This window comes from Rutidosis leptorrhynchoides, chromosome 9, assembly GCF_046630445.1.
Source record: "Rutidosis leptorrhynchoides isolate AG116_Rl617_1_P2 chromosome 9, CSIRO_AGI_Rlap_v1, whole genome shotgun sequence".
Classification (NCBI taxonomy): domain Eukaryota; kingdom Viridiplantae; phylum Streptophyta; class Magnoliopsida; order Asterales; family Asteraceae; genus Rutidosis; species Rutidosis leptorrhynchoides.
The window spans coordinates 75,228,393-75,251,286 of record NC_092341.1 but is presented as its reverse complement, the minus strand read 5'-3'; positions in this window follow the sequence as shown (position 1 = coordinate 75,251,286).

Here is a 22,894-nt window from a genome sequence, read left to right as displayed (position 1 = left end):
CGATTTACAAATATATATTTACTCCGTATTATTTCAAGATATTATTAGTATACATAAAATATTACGACGGAGTGCTGTCCGAGTGATTTCGAAATTGTTTTTTGAGTGGGATAGGATTAAGGAAATTATGGGTTATAGCTATGGAGGTGATTGAGTATGGTTCATGGGTATGCTCGTGAGGTCAATATAGTGTTTATCATTTCCGTTGCGTCTACGTACCTTTCCTGCAATATTGAATCTCAATATTGATACGTGAGTACTCATAATTTAACTTTTACATACTAATAGTGTATCCCTGACTAGTGCTCGAGTATTTAGGATTATGCATGCTTGTACTTTTGATATTGCCCTTAGACAGGTTAGGTTGAATCTTGAATTAGTTACACTTGCGGTTGAGATAAGGTATAAGATATGCATGTCCTTGGAAAGCTAGCGAAAAATTAAGAACTTTTCCTTTAGATATCGAATGGTTTTGATGAACGGATTAGAAGTTATAATCAATTGAATTTTCGATATTTTTATTAAAAATGATTATTATTACCGTCGTTTTTATCGTCGTTCTAGTTTTATCTTATTATTATCATTATGATTATCTTTATCAATAAAAGGGATTTATCATAAAAAATTGTTATTTTTTTTATTATTACTATCGTTATTATCGTTAAAGTTATATTAGTATTATTATTATTATTATCCAATTATTATTATTATTATTATTATTATTAGTAGTAGTAGTATTATTATTATTATTATTATTATCATTATTAATATATATATCATTATTTAAAAATGGTTATTGTTATTGTTATTATTATTATTACTATATTATCATTAAGATAATTATTAGTATTATCGTTAATAATGTTATAGTAACTATCATTATTAATATTAGTGTAATTAAAACAAATATTTGTAACACCTAATTATTTTGATTACTATTATTATCATTATTATGAACACGATATAAAAGACGATTAAAAGCTATTAAATGAAACGATTAGGAAATAATGAGTAAGAGTATCATGATGAAATTAAAATATTATAAGATATTGATTTAGATAAAATTATCGTTCTTATTATTTTTATCATTACTATTATTATTAAAAGTATCGTTAATATTAAAACTATCATTTTAACAAAAATTATCATTTTAATAGAAATGTCATTGCTACTATAAAATATCATTATTATTATTATTTTAAATAGAATTATTATTTTAAAGATAATATTAAAAATTATCGTAAATATTAAAGTTATCATAATTAGAATTATCGTTTTATCATAATGTGATCTTAGTAATTATAAATATTGATATTTTTATAATAATTATTAGTATTACAAAATAATACAACTTTTACTTACTATCATTATAGATATTATTTTATTAAATAAATATGTGATACAAACATATTTTACTACGTGTAATAACTTACTTTAATAATACCTATCATATTATCTTTATGATATTAAATGAACCCTATAAATTTTATTACTTAATATATATAAAAGTATATTTTATTATATAAATTTAATATAAAATTTTATTTATTAATAAATAAATTATATTATTTACTCTAATAAATCTTTTAAAAATATTTAAAAATATAAAACGACGATATTTAAACTATATATTAATCATGTATAGATTTTTGGAAATTATTTTGAGTCAAATTTACTTTTGTTGACATTTTTTCATATTAGTCTCAAGCATTAGGATTGTGGTACACTATGACTTGACCTAATTTGTTAGACAAATATTGACCAACACATAAATATATATAATTAATTTAGGTTCGTGAATCCGAGGCCAACCTTTCATTTGTTCAATGACGTTATATGTATTTTTACTACGAAATACAGTATGGTGAGTTTCATTTGCTCTCTTTTCACTCTTTACATTTTTGGGCTGAGAATACATGCAAATGCTTTATTAACTGTTTTACAATATTTATATGCGTGAGTTTCATTACTCCCCTTTTAAATGCTTTTGCAATATATATTTTTGGGACTGAGAATACATGCGTTACTTTTATAACTGTTTTACGAAATAGACACAAGTAATCGAAACTACATTATATGGTTGAATTATCGAAATCGAATATGCCCCTTTTTATTAAGTCTGGTAATCTAAGAATTAGGGAACAGACACCCTAATTGACGCGAACTCTAAAGATAGATCTATCGGGCCCAACAAGCCCCATCCAAAGTACCGGATGCTTTAGTACTTTGAAATTTATATCATGTCCGAAGGAGGATCCCGGAATGATGGGGATATTCTTATATGCATATTGTGAATGTCGGTTACCAGATGTTCAATCCATATGAATGATATTTTGTCTCTATGCATGGGACGTATATTTATGAGAAATGAAATCTTGTGGTCTATTAAAATGATGGAAATAAATGATTATGATAAACTAATGAACTCACTGACTTTTTGGTTGACACTTTAAAGCATGTTTATTCTCAGGTGTTAAAGAAATCTTCCGCTGTGCATTTGCTCATTTGAAAGATATTACTTGGAGTCTTTCATAGCATATTTCAAAGAACGTTGCATTCGAGTCATTGAGTTCATCAAAGATTATTATTAAATCAATTTATAGTTGGATAATGAATATTATGAAATGGTATGCATGCCTGTCAATTTTCGATGTAAAGAAAGTTTGTCTTTTAAAAACGAATGCAATGTTTGTAAAATGTATCATATAGAGGTCAAATACCTCGCAATGTAAACAACTATTGTGAATCGTTTATAATGTATATGAACGGGTCCTTTCAGTTGGTATTAGAGCGGTGGTCTTAGCGAACCAGGTCTGCATTAGTGTGTCTAACTGATAATTCGATAGGATGCATTAGTGAGTCTGGACTTCGACCGTGTCTGCATGTCAAAAGTTTTGCTTATCATTTTGTGTCGAAAATTAACTACTTATCATCCTCAGGAAATTACCTGCTTATCATTTTTAGTCTAAGACACGTCTTGCTGTATTGATTGCATGAATAATGTATAGACAAAAATTCATATCTTAGCATATCTACTAAATCATATCTTATCGTATCTGTTACTTTAAACTTTGCCTGACATATCCCACAAAGTCCTCCGTAATCTACGAAATCTTTTGATCTATATATATATATATATATGTATATATTCTATGTAATTAGAATACCATCCGTTAGCCAAAATCATTTCATATCGAAAAAAAATCATTTATCCAATCGTACGAAATAGAATTCGTCATCAGTTCAAGTCACTCAGATTCTGAAATAGAATCCCATTCAAGCTCCGAAAGCAGTGTGACCAGAATAGATCAACCAATCAGTCATCATCTATTCTGGATGAATTGGGGATGGGTTCGTAGCCTCCTCAATCATTCGAGACAAGAAGAAGGTGATCCCTTCCATCCACCACATTGCCTTCTTGACGAAGAACCTAAAGCACTTACCGGTGAACCTGTTCGAAACACCATTTTCTCGCTCATTTCTAGAGTATCTCGTCACGATTATATATTACATCAAATTTTAGATTTTATTTATCCGCTCGTCCGAACCGACAATCACCCCGGTGTAATAGAAGAAGTCAACGAGCTTCGCGCTCGGGTAGTGGCTTTGGAGAATATGGTGCAGAGATTACAAACACCAGCAGCAGCATCAGCAGCATAACCAGTACCACGATCATCAACGCCAACAGTACCATTACCACCTCCAACCATAACCGCGTCGTAAACCTCAACTTCACAATCTGTCCCACGAGCATCAACGTCATACGCACCATAGATACCAAGGAGTACCAACAACAATAAATGACGAAGTATTAATTCATAACTTCATTGGAGAAACATTCTGCGGCGATTATGTAATCTCTAAAGTCTTAGAGATTATCTAATCTAGCCCTAACCATAAATCAGTTAAGTGAACCAAAATGATAGAAGGAAGAGTAGAAACCCTGACAAAAATGGTGTGTGATTAACAAGCTAAACTTGCTTTACCAACAGCATCAACAGTACCGGCAGCGTTACCAGCATCGTTAGTACAGTCAACATCCGAATCAACAACACCGATAACATCACAAACTCCGTCAGTTCAAGAATCACAGTGGACATCATTACGAATCAATAACGTGTATATTATATCAATGAGTTATGAAGAATTAACTCATTCCCTCTGAAGAAATTATATGTATATTATATATATATATATATATATATAATATATATATTTTGAAATAAATCTTTCCGTGCTAAGCTATTGTGTGTGAATCTTAACTACTCGGTTAATTCATATTACAAATATGCAATAATGTACGTCCTTCGGCCGCAACTTAACCAGCGTTAACTACAATCTCTGTCGCAATTCAACAAATTCCAAATCATAATAAATCAAGTATATATTTGATTATACACTTTCATCATCGATGTACCCGAAACTTTTCAGATAACATCATTCGTAGTTTGCAAAATTCACAAGAATTCCACAAACCAAACATCATACATCAACAAATAACGAAGTATTGATTCATAATTTCAATGTCATTAAAGAAATACTGCGTAAAAGTTATGTACTTTTTAAAGCCTTTAGGGATTATTCAATTCTAGTTTCAACCGTAAATTAAATGAGTTTAATTTAAATTAACTCATTAAATCTATGTTACATCTGAAGAAAATATACATATATATATACTCATAAAGACTGTAATAAAATTCTTTTGTACAAAATATTAATTGTGAAATTTTTTTTAACGGGTAGGTAATACCCGAGAGATATATAAATTCACAATTAATATGTTACATTCTTCGAATCTGATTCATCAAATCATCCATTATGCTCCTTGCTTTCACAACAATATACATTCTTTTATAGAAATCAAAACAACCATACTCATTCAAAATTTAATTACATATTCTGATTTTGAAATCTCAAAATTCAACTTGAGATATGACCAAAATCATCACTCTTAGATACTTACATCTTTCACAAGCTATATTTTGACTTCAAAACTGTGTTAGAACATCAAATGTATGTTAACGATTACAATCTGTGTTCAAACCCTTCGAAAATTTCTGAAGACACTTCGAATGATGAGCAATCGAGATGATGATCCAACCACATGTTACCCACAGTTATGTACCCGAAAAACTTTTGAAACCAAAGTAAAAGTTTAAACAACGTATCCGCGTCAGATTCTTTGGCATTTATTAGCAAAAATAACTTTGCCACTCCTATTCAAAGTAGCCAGTTTTGTCACAGCTCCAGCAAGTCAACTTCGACTTTTCAGTCAGACTAACCTTATTATAACCTTGAGATATACACCATCATTACCAGGGAACCTTTTACATTCCACCACATTATTAGCAGATGTACCAACAACTTCATTACCCTTTAACTTTAGCCTCTCCAAAAAGTCATTATAATTATTCATTGAAACCCCATCATTTACTCATTCGCATCTTGTAATGAGAATTGCCATACGAATCATTGGGAATTAGCAATCAGTATTTTGAAATCTCGCAGCATGTCTACGCCAATAGTTATATGTGTATATATATATCTTCTGGACTTAATTTGAATGTGAAGTTTCTGAAAAACACTCCGAACTACGAATTGGTTCTCCGAAAATGGAAAAAATGCTGATGAAGCAGCAAAAACTATAAACGACTTTAAACGGTAAAAGCTGGATGATAATGATGAAGTGTGCTGGCAAAGCGCAGAAAAAGAGAAGTTTTGGAACTGGAAAACGGATTGAGCAAAGTAGGAAGGAGGCTGTGGACAAATTACAAAGACTGAACCTGACTTTAAAGGATCCAAATGATTCAGTACCTGCTGAAGTCATTAACGAATACCTTGCTCCTGACTCTAAACCCCTGCGGACAATATTCTTCATCATCCTCTGATATTAGAAATTCTAAAATATCATCATATCTTTCATTATAAATATCCTCCATATTTCTGAAGATATTTTCTTAATTTTTTTTCTTATTTGAAATCATTTACCTCTTCGCGCTATCTGTATTACATCATAAAAGAAACTATTTTAGTTTATAAATTCTGAAACATTCAAGTTTAAAATAGAAATATTTTGAAGTAGTGTTGGGAACTGAAGCATGAATTAGTATAATATAATGACACTTGTTCAATGTGATTATATTACAGTAAGTCATGCTGAGTTTCTAAATTGAACGTGATGATTCACAGATCATAACATCATCATGTGCCATGTTATACGACTCTTGTATTCTATTTAACCTCTAAAATATCAAGAAAATATTTCTTGATGATTCGGCCTTTTCCAAGGTATTCTAGTAATTTGACAAGTCAAGATCGTGCCATCATAATTTCCTTCTAAGAACATTAACAATGTTCATTCCGAAATTCATATCTGTGAATTCTGGACCATTACAAGCGGTGCTTAATCGCAAGAAGAAGAAACGAAAGGACAAAACTCTGAAATAGAAATTGGGGTATAAATTGCAGTAAATAAAAGAGAGCATTAACTGTGAATGATAATGATTATAGAAGACAGAAGCAGAGACTTTGAAATATAAGGGAACATATAAAGCCCAATGACAAACCAGAAATTATAAACCATATATATCGATGCATATAGCAATATAAAGACACGGGAGAACTAGAAACACTATAAACCCAAGAGTATAGTAGAAGTAAATAGATTCTTTCGGCGGTAGATGAAAAAGAAGAATGACCGATATGAAAGTTAGAAGTATATCAAGAATCAGAACTGGATGGAGCATATTGATGAATACTTTAAAATATGAGTTGAGGGGGAAAGAATAGAAGGTGATGAAACATGACTAGGAACTTAGAAATCAACAGATTTAACTCACACAATGGCGGAATAAGTGAATCAAACCCTCTAGTGAATAGGTTAAGTTTTTTTTTGATTAATTTAGTCAAACCACAACTAAATCAAGTGTGATTAGATCAACACCTAGAGCTATTATTCACCACCTGGGTGATTTGGACTGAGAGAGAATCGGAGGAGCTCACTAGATCTGAGTGTGTGTAACAAATGAGAGGCTTAACCTAAAATGAAGAACATAAGACTTTATATACCCCTGCTGTTGACTCACCCATATGATTCATTCATCACACGTACGAGTTGGCTTCATCAGCCGTACGGGTGATCACTCACTAGTGTCTTCTCATTTAGGTTGTAATTGTGACTTAGCTCAGCATCAACCGTGCGTATGAGCCTGTCAGCCGTACTAGTGAGGCTTCACTCATACGTCTGACTAAGTCTAACATAGTCAAACATCTAAATCTCGTTTCTGCAGTTCCTGTAACCACATACAAACACGGATAGGATAATAACGAGCAATCATGGTGGCCTGTAAACTGATGTACCTGTAATGGACGTGGGTAGATGTCTAGGGACTTGCATAAAATGCATCAACAGAAGGTGTGAGTTGTAAGGAAACGAAGGAGGTGAATTTATAAGAAAATCTCCGACAGAACAATTAAAATGGACGATCGCATTTAAAGCGGATCCTAATTCCCTTGATTACCGGAGAGTCAAATCTTATTAAGAAGATTTTCTTCAAATCCCTTAAAATCTGGGAATCAATCATATCTACGTCAAATGATAAGATGAATCTACACTTACTCATTTCACTCTTCTATGTTAGCTTCATTCGTACTCTTCATATAAATGGATTGTTTATCCAAATTATTCGCTGATGATAAAACTCTAATTTTCAGCCCGTATGCATCATGAAAACATACTTATTATCATTCATGACCTTTCCACTCAAATTTCGGGATGAAATTTCTTTAACGGGTAGGTACTGTGACAACCCGGAAATTTCCAACCAAATTTAAACTTTAATCTTTATATGTTTCCGACACGATAAGCAATAATTGTTAAGTTAAATTTCAAGAATTTTAAACTATGTTCATACATTCATTCAACCTCGACCAAGTTCCAACGATTCACGAACCATTAAACCATTAAAAGAATATTATAACTTGAAACGTAAATAAAATATTAGATTAAATACTTTATATGATTGTATCTGTTTCAAAATGTTTATCAATGGAATTAGAAGATCAGATCAAATGATTGAATTATCAGATATATTGAATTATGATTACAAGTCTCTGTTGAAAGGCCCACGTTGATTTAAGAAATCTTTCCATTTTAACAATATTCGAAAAATGGTAAAGTGATTTATAAATAAGAACAAATTGTCAATCATTGAGAACTAGACAAAGGATAGTGGAAGATTGAATCTCATAAAGACTCGATTGATCTATTTAGTTTCAAACGTACAAAAAACGTTTTCAGTTTAAAAAGAACTTTATTATTAAAACGTATATAACTTTTATAAATATCTAGAACCACTTTTGACAACTCATTACTTAACTAGTATGATAAAGATAACGATATTTATATTTTATTTTATTAAATATATATAACAATTTAAATTAATATTATATATATTTATACGCGTATTATACGTACATAGTTTTATACTTTTACTATACTTAAACTTTACCTTTACTTTATTTTTACTTTACTTTAACTTTAATAATTCACTTTAATAATTCATACTTTAATAATTCACTTTAATAATTCATACTTTAATAATTCACTTTAATAATTTATACTTTAATAATTCACTTTAATAATTCATTCTTTAATAATTCACTTTAATAATTCATACTTTAATAATTCACTTTAATAATTCAAAAATCTATTATAAATAAAATTCAATAGGTTTCATTATTTCATAGAAACTTGAAAATATTTTTCTCTAAACTCTCTCAATCGATTTACACATATATATTTACTCCGTATTATTTCAAGATATTATTATTATACATAAAATATTACGACGGAGTGCTATCCGAGTGATTTTGAAATTGTTTTTCTAGTAGGATAGGATTAAGGAAATTATGGGTTATAGCTATGGAGGTGATTGAGTATGGTTCATGGGTATGCTCGTGAGGTCAATATAGTGTTTATCATTTCCGTTGCGTCTACGTATCTTTTCTGCAATATTGAATCTCAATATTGATACGTGAGTACTCATAATTTAACTTTTACATAATAATAGTGTATCCCTGACTAGTGCTCGAGTATTTAGGATTATGCATGCTTGTACTTTTGATATTGCCCTTAGACAGGTTAGGTTGAATCTTGAATTAGTTATACTTGCGGTTGAGATAAGGTATAAGATATGCATGTCCTTGGAAAGCTAGCGAAAAATTAAGAACTTTTCCTTTAGATATCGAATGGTTTTGATGAACGGATTAGAAGTTATAATCAGTTGAATTTTCGATATTTTTATTAAAAATGATTATTATTACCGTCGTTCAAGTTTTATCTTATTACTATCATTATTATTATCTTTATCAATAAAAGGGATTTATCATTAAAAATTGTTATTTTTTTTATTATTACTATCGTTATTATCGTTAAAGTTATAATTAGTATTATTATTATTATCCAATTATTATTATTATTATTATTATTATTATTATTATTATTATTATTATTATTATTATTATTATTATTATTATTATTATTAGTATTATTATTATTATTATTATCATTATTAATATATATATCATTATTTAAAAATGGTTATTGTTATTGTTATTATTATTATTACTATATTATCATTAAGATAATTATTAGTATTATCGTTAATAATGTTATAGTAACTATCATTATTAATATTAGTGTAATTAAAACAAATATTTGTAACACCTAATTATTTTGATTACTATTATTATCATTATTATGAACACGATATAAAAGATGATTAAAAGCTATTAAACGAAACGATTAGGAAATAATGAGTAAGAGTATCATGATGAAATTAAAATATTATAAGATATTGATTTAGATAAAATTATCGTTCTTATTATATTTATCATTACTATTATTATTAAAAGTATCGTTAATATTAAAACTATCATTTTAACAAAAATTATCATTTTAATAGAAATGTCATTGCTACTATAAAATATCATTATTATTATTATTATTTTAAATAGAATTATTATTTTAAAGATAATATTAAAAATTATCGTAAATATTAAAGTTATCATAATTAGAATTATCGTTTTATCATAATGTGATCTTAGTAATTATAAATATTGATATTTTTATAATAATTATTATTATTACAAAATAATACAACTTTTACTTACTATCATTATAGATATTATTTTATCAAATAAATATGTGATACAAACATATTTTACTACGTGTAATAACTTACTTTAATAATACCTATCATATTATCTTTATGATATTAAATGAACCCTATAAATTTTATTACTTAATATATATAAAAGTATATTTTATTATATAAATTTAATATAAAATTTTATTTATTAATAAATAAATTATATTATTTACTCTAATAAATCTTTTAAAAATATTTAAAAATATAAAATGACGAGATTTAAACTATATATTAATCATGTATAGATTTTTAGAAATTATTTTGAGTCAAATTTACTTTTGTTGACTTTTGCATATTAGTCTCGAGCATTAGGATTGTGGTACACTATGACTTGACCTAATTTGTTAGAAAAATATTGACCAACACATAAATATATATAATTAATTTAGGTTCGTGAATCCGAGGCCAACCTTGCACTTGTTCAATGACGTTATATGTATTTTTACTACAAAATACAGTATGGTGTGTTTCATTTGCTCTCTTTTCACTCTTTACATTTTTGGGCTGAGAATACATGCAAATGCTTTATTAACTGTTTTACAATATTTATATGCGTGAGTTTCATTACTCCCTTTTTAAATGCTTTTGCAATATATATTTTTGGGACTGAGAATACATGCGTTACTTTTATAACTGTTTTACGAAATAGACACAAGTAATCGAAACTACATTATATGGTTGAATTATCGAAATCGAATATGCCCTTTTTTATTAAGTCTGGTAATCTAAGAATTAGGGAACAGACACCCTAATTGACACGAACTCTAAAGATAGATCTATCGGGACCAACAAGCCCCATCCAAAGTACCAGATGCTTTAGTACTTCGAAATTTATATCATGTCCGAAGGAGGATCCCGGAATGATGGGGATATTCTTATATGCATATTGTGAATGTCAGTTACCAGGTGTTCAATCCATATGAATGATATTTTGTCTCTATACATGGGACGTATATTTATGAGAAATGAAATCTTGTGGTCTATTAAAATGATGGAAATAAATGATTATGATAAACTAATGAACTCACTAACTTTTTGGTTGACACTTTAAAGCATGTTTATTCTCAGGTGTTAAAGAAATCTTCCGCTGTGTATTTGCTCATTTGAAAGATATTACTTGGAGTCTTTCATAGCATATTTCAAAGAACGTTGCATTCGAGTCATTGAGTTCATCAAAGATTATTATTAAATCAATTTATAGTTGGATAATGAATATTATGAAATGGTATGCATGCCTGTCAATTTTCGATGTAAAGAAAGTTTGTCTTTTAAAAACGAATGCAATGTTTGTTAAATGTATCATATAGAGGTCAAATACCTCGCAATGTAATCAACTATTGTGAATCGTTTATAATGTATATGAACGGGTCCTTTCATTAATGGACTTTATATTTGATTAATAAAGAGATTTACAACTTGACGTATTTATAAATAACCACATATGCGTGATCGGGTACGATGGGCGAGATATTTATAAATACTAATAATTGTTCATTTGACCGGAGACGGGGATGGATTAATAGTCAATAGACTCATTAAAACAGTGGTGGATTACATACAAGGGTAATTGGTGTAATTGTTAACAAAGTATTAAAACCTTGGATTACACGCAGTCGATAACCTGGTGTAATTATTAACAAAGTATTAAAACCTTGTTACAGTTTAAATCCCTAATTAGTTGGAATATTTGACTTCGAGAATAAGGTTAATTTGACAAGCATTTTATAATTATGATCGATGGACTATTATGGGCAAAAACCAGATAGGTATCAAATAAACTCAGGACAAAGGACAATTAACCCAGGGTAATAAATTAAAATCAAAACGTCAAACATCATGATTACGGAAGTTTAAATAAGCATAATTATTTTATTTTATTTCTTATCGCAATTTTAATTATCGTCATTTAAATAATGTTATTTATTTTACACACTTTAATTATCGTCATTTATCTTTACGCTTAAAATATAAAATCGACAAACCAGTAATTAAACGGTAAAACCCCCTTTTATAATAATAATAATTGTAATATATATTTATATTTTGTACAAATATAGTTGTTTAAAATATAGTTTAAAATAAGCCGTCTCCTTGTGGAACGAACCGGACTTACCAAAAACTATACTACTCTATGATTAGGTACACTGCCTATAGTGTTGTAGCAGAATTTAGGTATATCTTATTTGTAAATAAATAAATTAAAACTTGTGTAATTTATATCGTATTTCGTAATAAAAATAATAGTATTTCGTACCCCTCCGCTGCATCATCATCTACTTACCTTGTATCATAGGGTTGATCAGATCCTAAAACTAGGTTATAGCCACGTGAATAAGCGGAAATGGTGATCCGTAAATTAAACTTCTAAACCATCAAGGTTTCAGCATAACAGTATGATAAGTTTCAGATAAAATATTCAACATATAATAAACATTCGTGACAGACAGATAAGCATGCAAGACGAAAGCAACTTAACAAGATAACTTCATTAAATTAAGGAAAGCGTTCGCCGTTTACAGGCGAGATCTGGACCATTACAAGTGCTGACATCCTCTAGACCGCTCCTATTACAATCTTCGGTGTTCGCCTCCGGGTACTTAATTTCCCGCTCGGAGGTGAGAACGCCTTGAAAGCTCTAGTGAGAGAAAGTGTATTGTAGTGAGAGAGTGAAGAGAGGTGTGTTGAAATTAGATGACAAAAAGACTTTAAATAAGCACAAAATTTGCCTGCAAACATCTGGCAGGCGTTTGGCAGGCCGTTTGGCAAGCCGTTTGCCGAGCGCGTTTGCTAAGACAAGCCATTTAACGAGACCGTTTGATCTGGGCGTTTGGCAGGCTGTTTGCCACAGTGGCAGGCCGTTTGGCTGTAGTGACCCGAATTTTTCCATGTTTATATATATTAAATGAAATTTTTATTTCCATGATTAAGTGTTTCCAACATGTTAAGCAATCAAACTTGTTAAGACTTGATTAATTGAAATAGGTTTCATATAGACAATTGACCACCCAAGTTGGCCGGTGATTCACGAATGTTAAAACTTGTAAAAACTATATGATGACATATATATGATTATATATATAGTTAACATGATATTATGATAAGTAAGTATCTCATTAGGTATTTTAACAATGAGTTATATACATAAAAGTGAGTTTATTGAATTAAGAAACTTGAAACGATATATATAACGATTATCGTTATAACAACGTCGTACTAAATACATATGAATCATATTAAGATATTGATACACTATGTTTAATCATGATAAATGATAAGTAAACATTTCATTAAGAGTATTAACAATGAACTACATATGTAAAAACAAGTCTACTAACTTAATGATTTCGAAACGAGACATATATGTAACGATTATCATTGTAACAACATTTAACTGTATATATATCATACTAAGATATATTAATATATCATAATATCATGATAATGTAATAATTTAACATCTCTTTAGATATAATAAACAATGGGTTAACAATATTTAACAAGATCGTTTACCTAAAGGTTTCAAAACAACATTTACATGTAACGACTAACGATGACTTAACGACTCAGTTAAAATGTATATACATGTAGTGTTTTAATATGTATTCATACACTTTTGAAAGACTTCAAGACACTTATAAAAATACTTCTACTTAACAAAAATGCTTACAATTACATCCTCGTTCAGTTTCATCAATAATTCTACTCGTACGCACCCGTATTCGTACTTGTACAATTCACAGCTTTTAGATGTATGTACTATTGGTATATACACTCCAATGATCAGCTCTTAGCAGCCCATGTGAGTCACCTAATACATGTGGGAACCATTATTTGGCAACTAGCATGAAATATATCATAAAATTACAAAAATATTAGTAATCATTCATGACTTATTTACATGTAAACAAAATTACACATCCTTTATATCTAATCCATATACCAACGACCAAAAACACCTACAAACACTTTCATTCTTCAATTTTCTTCATATAATTGATCTCTCTCAAGTTCTATCTTCAAGTTCTAAGTGTTCTTCATAAATTCTATAAGTTCTAGTTTCATAAAATCAAGAATACTTCCAAGTTTGCTAGCTTACTTCCAATCTTGTAAAGTGATCATCCAACCTCAAGAAATCTTTCTTATTTACAGTAATATATCTTTCTAATACAAGGTAATACTCATATTCAAACTTTAATTCAATTTCTATAACTATAACAATCTTATTTCGAGTGAAAATCTTACTTGAACTTTTTTTCGTGTCATGATTCTGCTTCAAGAACTTTCAAGTCATCCAAGGATCCTTTGAAGCTAGATCTATTTTTCTCATTTCCAGTAGGTTTATCCACAAAACCTGAGGTAGTAATGATGTTCATAACATCATTCGATTCATATATATAAAACTACCTTATTCGAAGGTTTAAACTTGAAATCAGTAGAACATAGTTTAGTTAATTCTAAACTTATTCGCAAACAAAAGTTAATCCTTCTAACTTGACTTTTAAAATCAACTAAACACATGTTCTATATCTATATTATAAGCTAACTTAATGATTTAAAACCTGGAAACACGAAAAACACCGTAAAACCGGACACACGCCGTCGTAGTAACACCGCGGGCTGTTTTGGGTTTGATAATTAAAAACTATGATAAACTTTGATTTAAAATTTGTTCTTCTGGGAAAATGATTTTTCTTATGAACATGAAACTATATCCAAAACTCATGGTTAAACTCAAAGTGAAAGTTTGTTTTTCAAAATGGTCATCAAGACGTCGTTCTTTCGACTGAAATGACTACCTCTTACAAAACTGACTTGTAACTTATATTTCTGACTATAAATCTATACTTTTTTTGTTTAGATTCATAAAATAGAGTTCAATATGAAACCATAACAATTTGATTCACTCAAAACGGATTTAAAACGAAGAAGTTATGGGTAAAACAAGATTGGATATTTTTTTGATTGTTATAGCTACGGGAAATATTGTAACAATTCTATACAAATCATATCCTAGCTAACTTATATTGTATTATACATGTATTCTAATATATTATGTAATCTTAGGATACCATAGACACGTATGCAAATGTTTTGACATATCATATCGACCCATGTATATATATTATTTGAAACAACCATAGACACTCTATATGCAGTAATGTTTGAGTTAGCTATACAGGGTTGAGGTTGATTCCAAAAATATATATACTTTGAGTTGTGATCTAGCCTGAGACGTGTATACACTAGGTCGTGGATTGATTCAAGATAATATATATCAATTTATTTCTGTACATCTAACTATGGACAACTAGTTGTAGGTTACTAACGAGGACAGCTGACTTAATAAACTTAAAACATCAAAATGTATTAAAAATGTTGTAAATATATTTTGAACATACTTTGAAATATATATGTATATATTTGTTATAGGTTCGTGAATCGACCAGTGGCCAAGTCTTACTCCCGACGAAGTAAAAATCTGTGAAAGTGAGTTATAGTCCCACTTTTAAAATCTAATATTTTGGGATGAGAATACATGCAGTTTTATAAATATTTTACGAAATAGACACAAGTAATGAAACTACATTATATGGGTGAATGATCGAAGCTGAATATGCCCCTTTTACTTGGTAGCCTAAGAATTAGTAAACCGATCTACTAATTGACGCGAATCCTAAAGATAGATCTATTGGGCCTAACCAACCTCATCCAAAGTACCGGATGCTTTAGTACTTCGAATTCATTTTTATCATGTCCGAAGGATTTTCCGGAATGATAGGGGATATTCTTATATGCATCTTGTTAATGTCGGTTACCAGGTGTTCACCATATGAATGATTTTTATCTCTATGTATGGGATGTATATTGAAATATGAAATCTTGTGGTCTATTATTATGATTTGATAATATATAGGTTAAACCTATAACTCACCAACATTTTTGTTGACGTTTTAAGCATGTTTATTCTCATAGTAACTGTCCACATATTCCATGCACAAGAATAACATACACATAACCTGTGTATAAAATCATTCTCTCGATACATAACTTTCATATCAACTGGTGGCAATTATCATGTCCACATAATTCAATGGTGGCAATTATCATGTCCACATAATTCAATGGTGGCAATTATCATGTCCACATAATTCAACAATAATTCACAGAACTTCTGTCTGCATAATATTTTATTCAAGGAATGTTTTGCTTGTGTCTATCTCCTCAAACATTTATAAAAGCATTTCACGTATTCGCAGTTCAAAATATATTTCAAAAGCATTTAATAAAGCAGTTGTAAAAACAGCGCATGTATTCTCAGTCCCAAAAATATAAAGAGTAAAAGGGAGCAAATGAAACTCACTCTACTGTATTTTGTAGTAAAAATACATATGACGACATTGAACAAGTGTAGGGTTGGCCTCGGATTCACGAACCTAAATCATTTGTATATTTATTAATATACATAATAGTAATCGAACAAATATATTTATAAGTTTATTAATTATATCGTTTTTATATTAATAGTATGTATATATATATATATATATATATATATATATATATATATATATATATATATATATATATATATATATATGTTTTATATAAATATTTATTTGATAGAATTATAATAATAAAGATAATGAGTAACATGTTGTTTTATTTTTGTAATAATAATAATAATCATATTAATAATAATAATGATACTAGTAATTAGTAAAAATGATAGTAATGATAATAATAATATTAATGTTAAAAATAATAATAATAATAATAATAATAAATATAATGATAATCATAATAATAAATATAATGATAATCATAATAAAATAATATTAATTATATGTTTATCATAGTCATAACTATATAATATATTTTTACCATTATCAAAATAAAAAGATTGAATTTTGGTTTATACCCTTAGAGAGAACGAGAGATCGAATGATCGAGTGTGATCGTGGTGTAATCGAACAGAGAACAAACAAGGTTATCATCATAATTCGTCATCACCTATATCATCATCGTACCATGTATCATTATCATAATTTAATTCTAACCCTATATCTCATCATCATCATCAAATTAAAGTTCATTATCCCATTATCATCATACATATCATTACAATCATCTTATGATCATCATCATCATTTCACTCTTATCATCATCTTTTCGCTAACATGCATCGCATCTATCATCATCATCATTTACGTACTTCATTATTATCATGGATCATTATTATCATGACACACTCATCATCTTAACCTTCATCATTATCATTCAATCACGATACCATCATTTTTATTAATAACACCACATCATCTTGACATCATAACCATCTAACATCATCATCTATTATCTTAACCTAATCATATTTTACAATCATTTTCCCTCCCGTAATCTATCGTCATTATCACCCTAACTATCATCATAATGTTCATTAATATCATCATTTATTAACAACAATACCATCTCCATCGTCATTCATCTTTGTTATCATTATCACTCATCATCACTAACATCATCATCATAATCTAAATCATAACATCATCATCATAATCTCTTATCATCATCTTCGTACGTCCATCATCGTTCATACCTTCACCATCATCGTGATCTCATGATTTAAATTGAGATCACGTACCATAATGATTCACTTCTTCAACATCTTTTAGAACAGAAAGCGAAAGAACCGAATTATCAGTAGAAAAGAAAGTCGATTGCAGCAACATGTAGTTGGGCTTTCAAGAATAGAAAATGTATGGGGCTTGGCTACGGCCCAAAAACATTAGTCCATTGAAAAGAAACCCAATTATCTTACACAGGCCCAACAGAAAGCTTGATCTCGATCCACAAGTAATTAACATTTTTGGTGTATGTATGAAATAGAAGGAAAAGGAAAAGAATTTGTAGTATTGCAAGTGGGTGGGGTTTAGAATTCAATAATGTGTTCCATCAGGACCCCTCTCCTCTCTTCTTTTTAAATGTAAAAGCAATCCTTCAATTCAATCCATTACTTTACTTTAAAGTACAACAAATATTAAAAAAAAATCAAACACTGCTGTAGTTGAAAAAGGAAACGGGTAACCATAGCAGCAATACACAAAGATGATGATGATTATAAGGTAGAAATAGAAAGAAAAGGTATGCAGCAACTGTAAAAGTTTTCGATGATGGAATATAGCTGTTTGGGTTTCAATCAGATGCAACACAATTCATGGCAAATCTTCGAAGCTTATTTGCTATTTATTCGAAATCAACAAGCTTATGTGTATCCGTAATTACTCGACATGGGTGATACTTGAAACAAAATAGAGATATAACGTTGTTGATTGGTGGGTTTTGTTTTTAAACCAAAGATGGTGTTCTCGATTAGTAGAGAGGGAGAGAAATATGGGAAGGTGGTGTTGTCGTGATCATGGTGGTAGAACTAAGGTGGTGTTATTGTGGTTGACTAGAATATATGCTGGTTAAATGGAGGTGGGTTTCGATGATGAGCAAATGGGTTTTGATGGTGAGGTTTGGGTGACTGTAAGTAAGGGTTATCGATGGTGGAGATAGAGTGGCGTTCGATGTATCTTCAACAGAACCGAATATCAGCAGTGGAATGGCAGCGAACAGGAGTAGGGATCGAATTATAGTAGTCAAGTGGTTTCGTTGGTGTTGGTTTGTGATATCCGTTTTTTCCCAAAAACAAAAGAAGAGGAGTATTATATGAAAACATTTCATGCATGAAAGGACCCATCTCAACTTGTTGCTTTATTCTTTCTTACGTGAAGACAAAGACAATCAGTAGTCAAGATATAATATTTGTGTATGAATGATAATGCAAGCTTGAATTTGCTGTATATATAATATTTTTTTTTTAACATGTAACTATCAACAAGTTACCAACTTTGTTTGTATGTTGCTAAACACGGAATAAATTATATTTAGTTAATTAGTTACGTGACTTAATTACCTTTTTCTCTGCCGACATCTATATCACATATCGTGTTTCTATTTATAAAGTTAAAAAGTAACAAAGAATTAGTCACGGGCGGATAAATAGATCTATGGTTGAGGTTGTTTTTGTATTTATGTAGCCACAAGACTTACGCTACATTCTCTACTTATTATTTGTTTTGAGTAGAAAAGGAAGGAAATAGAAAGAAATAAAAAACAATATAGCATTTTGGAGTATTTACAAGGAAGAAAGAGAGATGAAAGAATATGGAAGAGAAAATTATAAAATAGACAGTGAATCGATGATGACTACCTTTCGTCTAAAATTAAGCGACTTGAAGGTGAAAACATTTTATCTATATCTTTATATGACTAGTATAACAATATAATATTACACACAACCATACACGTTCATATTACATACAGAGTATGTACATATAACCTAATGAACTTTAATATAAAAATATTTGAAACTTTTTATATTTAAATATGTTTAGATAATAGTTTTTATTATGTCGTAAGTTATTTTACATATTTAGTTCTAACATCTAAATCGCATAATATTTATAAACGTTTCAAGTTATTTTATATATATATATATATATATATATATATATATATATATATATATATATATATATATATATATATATACTTATTTGTTTACAAGTTATTGTTCGTGAATTGTAGAAACAGTCGAAGGGTAATTGCATAAATGAAAATAGTTCAAAATCTTTGAGACTCAACATTACAGACTTTGCTTATCGTGTCGAAACCATATAAAGATTAAGTTTAAATTTGGTCAAAAATTGCCGGGTTGTCTCAGTACCTACCCGTTAAAGAAATTTTGTCCCGAAATTTGATCGAGGTCGTCATGGCTAACTATAAAAATGTTTTCATGACGAATATGAGTCGATAAATAGAATTTTATCACCATTGAGTAATGTGAATAAAGAAATTCAATTACTCGGAGAGTATGGATGAAGCTATCTCAAAAGGGTGAAATGTGATAATAAAGGTTCATCTTAACTTTTAACGTAGTTACGTTTGAATTCCGGAATTCAAGGGATTTAAAAGAAAATCTTGGAAATCTATAAGATCTGATTCTTCGGGATTTATGGAAATTAAGATCTCTATAATTAAATGCGATCATCTGTCTTGATTGCTTTGTCTGGTATTTTTACTATAAATGAACTTCTTCCGTTCTATTACTTTTCACCACTCCCATTTTCTATATTTTAATTCATACTTTCAAATCATTAGTCAATATGCTCCATCCAGTTTTAATTCTGGATATATTCTTGACTTTCATATCGATCATTCTCCTTTTTCATCTACCACCGGAGGAATCTGTTTACTTCTATTCGCTCTTGGGGTTATTGTGTTTATCATTCTCCCATGTCTTTATATTGCTATTCATATTAATGTACACAGTTTGTGATTTTTGTGTTGTTGTCGTGTTTTATATCTTCCCTTATGTTTCAGAGCTCTTTGCCTTTTTATTCTCTTCTCGACCTTTAGTAGAGCAAGTAATGGTTCAGAATTCGTAAGTACGTAGTTTCGAATGATTATAGTATTCTAAGCAGAAAGGAATGTATTAGCACGATTTGATTTGTCAAATTACCAGAATCACTGAGGATAGAACTATCAAAAATATATTTTCTTGATATGATCAGAGGTTGAACAGAATGAAAGAGTTATGTAACATGTCACATGATGATGGTATGATCTACTGTGAACCATCATCACGTTTCATTAGAAACTCAGCATGACTTACTGTAATATAATCACGTTGGCCGGGCATCATTATATTATACTAACCCATGCTTCAATTTCTAACACTTCTCCACAATTCATTCATAATTTATACTTAGATTTTGTAGAAGTTTCCAATATAATGGAATACAGAAAATACGAAAAGGTAGATAATTTTGGACAAGAATATTTATGAAAATATCCTCAGAAATATCGAAGATATTTATGATGATATTTTGGAATTTCTAAGTTCGAAGGTTGATGAAGAAAAATTTTCCGCAAGATTTTAACATGACTTCGGAGCAAGATATTCTCTAAAGATTTCATCGGATCCAGAATTACTGGATTCTTTGAATATAGGGTTTGGTTCTTGTATTTGTCCTTGGTCTCCTTCATGGTTAGCTCAATCTGTTTTTCAGTACCAAATTTTCTATCGAGCGTTCCCAACATTCCATTCTTTATTATCAAACTCTTGACCATTTAGACCATCTACAATTTTACTGTTTCTTCTGCATTTAATGTTACCATATCTGAATCATCGGTTATCAATCCGAGGTGGTTTCAAGAGAATTGTGTTTTTAGATGATTAAACGCTGATTGTAATCTCCAAGATACAAAGGATGTTTAAGATGAAATCAAGTGGCAACTTGAGGAAATATTTAACTGTAGTAGATGTAATTTATTTACGATCTTTTAAGTTAAAATGTGTTGTAATTACTATTTCCTACTCTTTTAATACTTTTTAATTGTCCATGATAGTAGTCCAATAGTTCAACTAAAACTAGTATATTATAAGGACATAGTCATATAGGAACAGTTAGCTAGGAATAGTTAGCGTGGATTCTTAACAAAATTTCTCATAATTAATTTTTTTGTTTCTAACAAATTTTATTTTGTCCAATGTTTTCTTCATTATGCCACTTGTTGGATTTTGATAGGTCAAAATCCAAATATAAAATTGAATGAAAATGATTATTCTGTGGTGAACGGATTCGTATATCTGTGGATGTAAGTAGGATAGTAAATGACTGTTGAATCAAATTGGAAGAATGTACAGTGCAACGTATTAATGTGAAAACTAAATATTCCTCGGGTATTACCTACCCGTTAAAAATATTTTCATCATTAACAGTTTGTACGAAAGAATTTTTAATTACAATCTTTATGAAAACATACATACATATATATTTTCTTCAGATATAATCATGGATTTAATGAGTTAATATGATATTAAACTCATTTGATTTACCGTTAGAACTAGAATACATAATCTCTAAAACATTAGAGATTACATAATCACCAGGAAGAACGAAGATAAATGATGTAGAACGATTCGTAGAACGATGATTATGCTTGAGGTACATAATGAGATGTTGAGGCGTGTGATGTTGAAACTTGAGTTGTTGTGGTACTGGTATTGAGTTGTTGTCGTCATTCATTCGGAAGCATCAATATAGTTCGACAATAACCGAAGGTGTGTCCCCGGTATGGTTGTTGTCAGTACTTTCGGAGTTTTCAGATGTCCAAACATGAAAAGATGAAGTCATGTACATGGCACATGGTGGTGATTAGGTTGATCGAGTCTAACCACCATCACGTGTCATTAGAACTTTGGTATGTCTTACCGTAATATAACCACGTTGATCGAGTGTCGTTATATTACGCTAACTCATACCTCCATTCCCATATCACTCCATATATTCAAGTTCGTGTCATCGTGAAGATCTAAAATGAACAAAATGTAACGACGTCTCAAACGTGACTCGTATTAAATCGAAAGAATTTCTGCAACTCTAAAGGAGCGTTCCCCGAGGGAAGTGTATAAATGATTGTTCACGTCAATGCAGTTCAAGTCAAACAATAACGTCTTTAGGTACGAAAAGAGTAACGAATCATGATAACGAGTGGTACATAACCGTAGTGATAAGTATTGATGACGATACTCATCTAGAGTAGTGACGGTGACTTTACAACACTTGTGGATA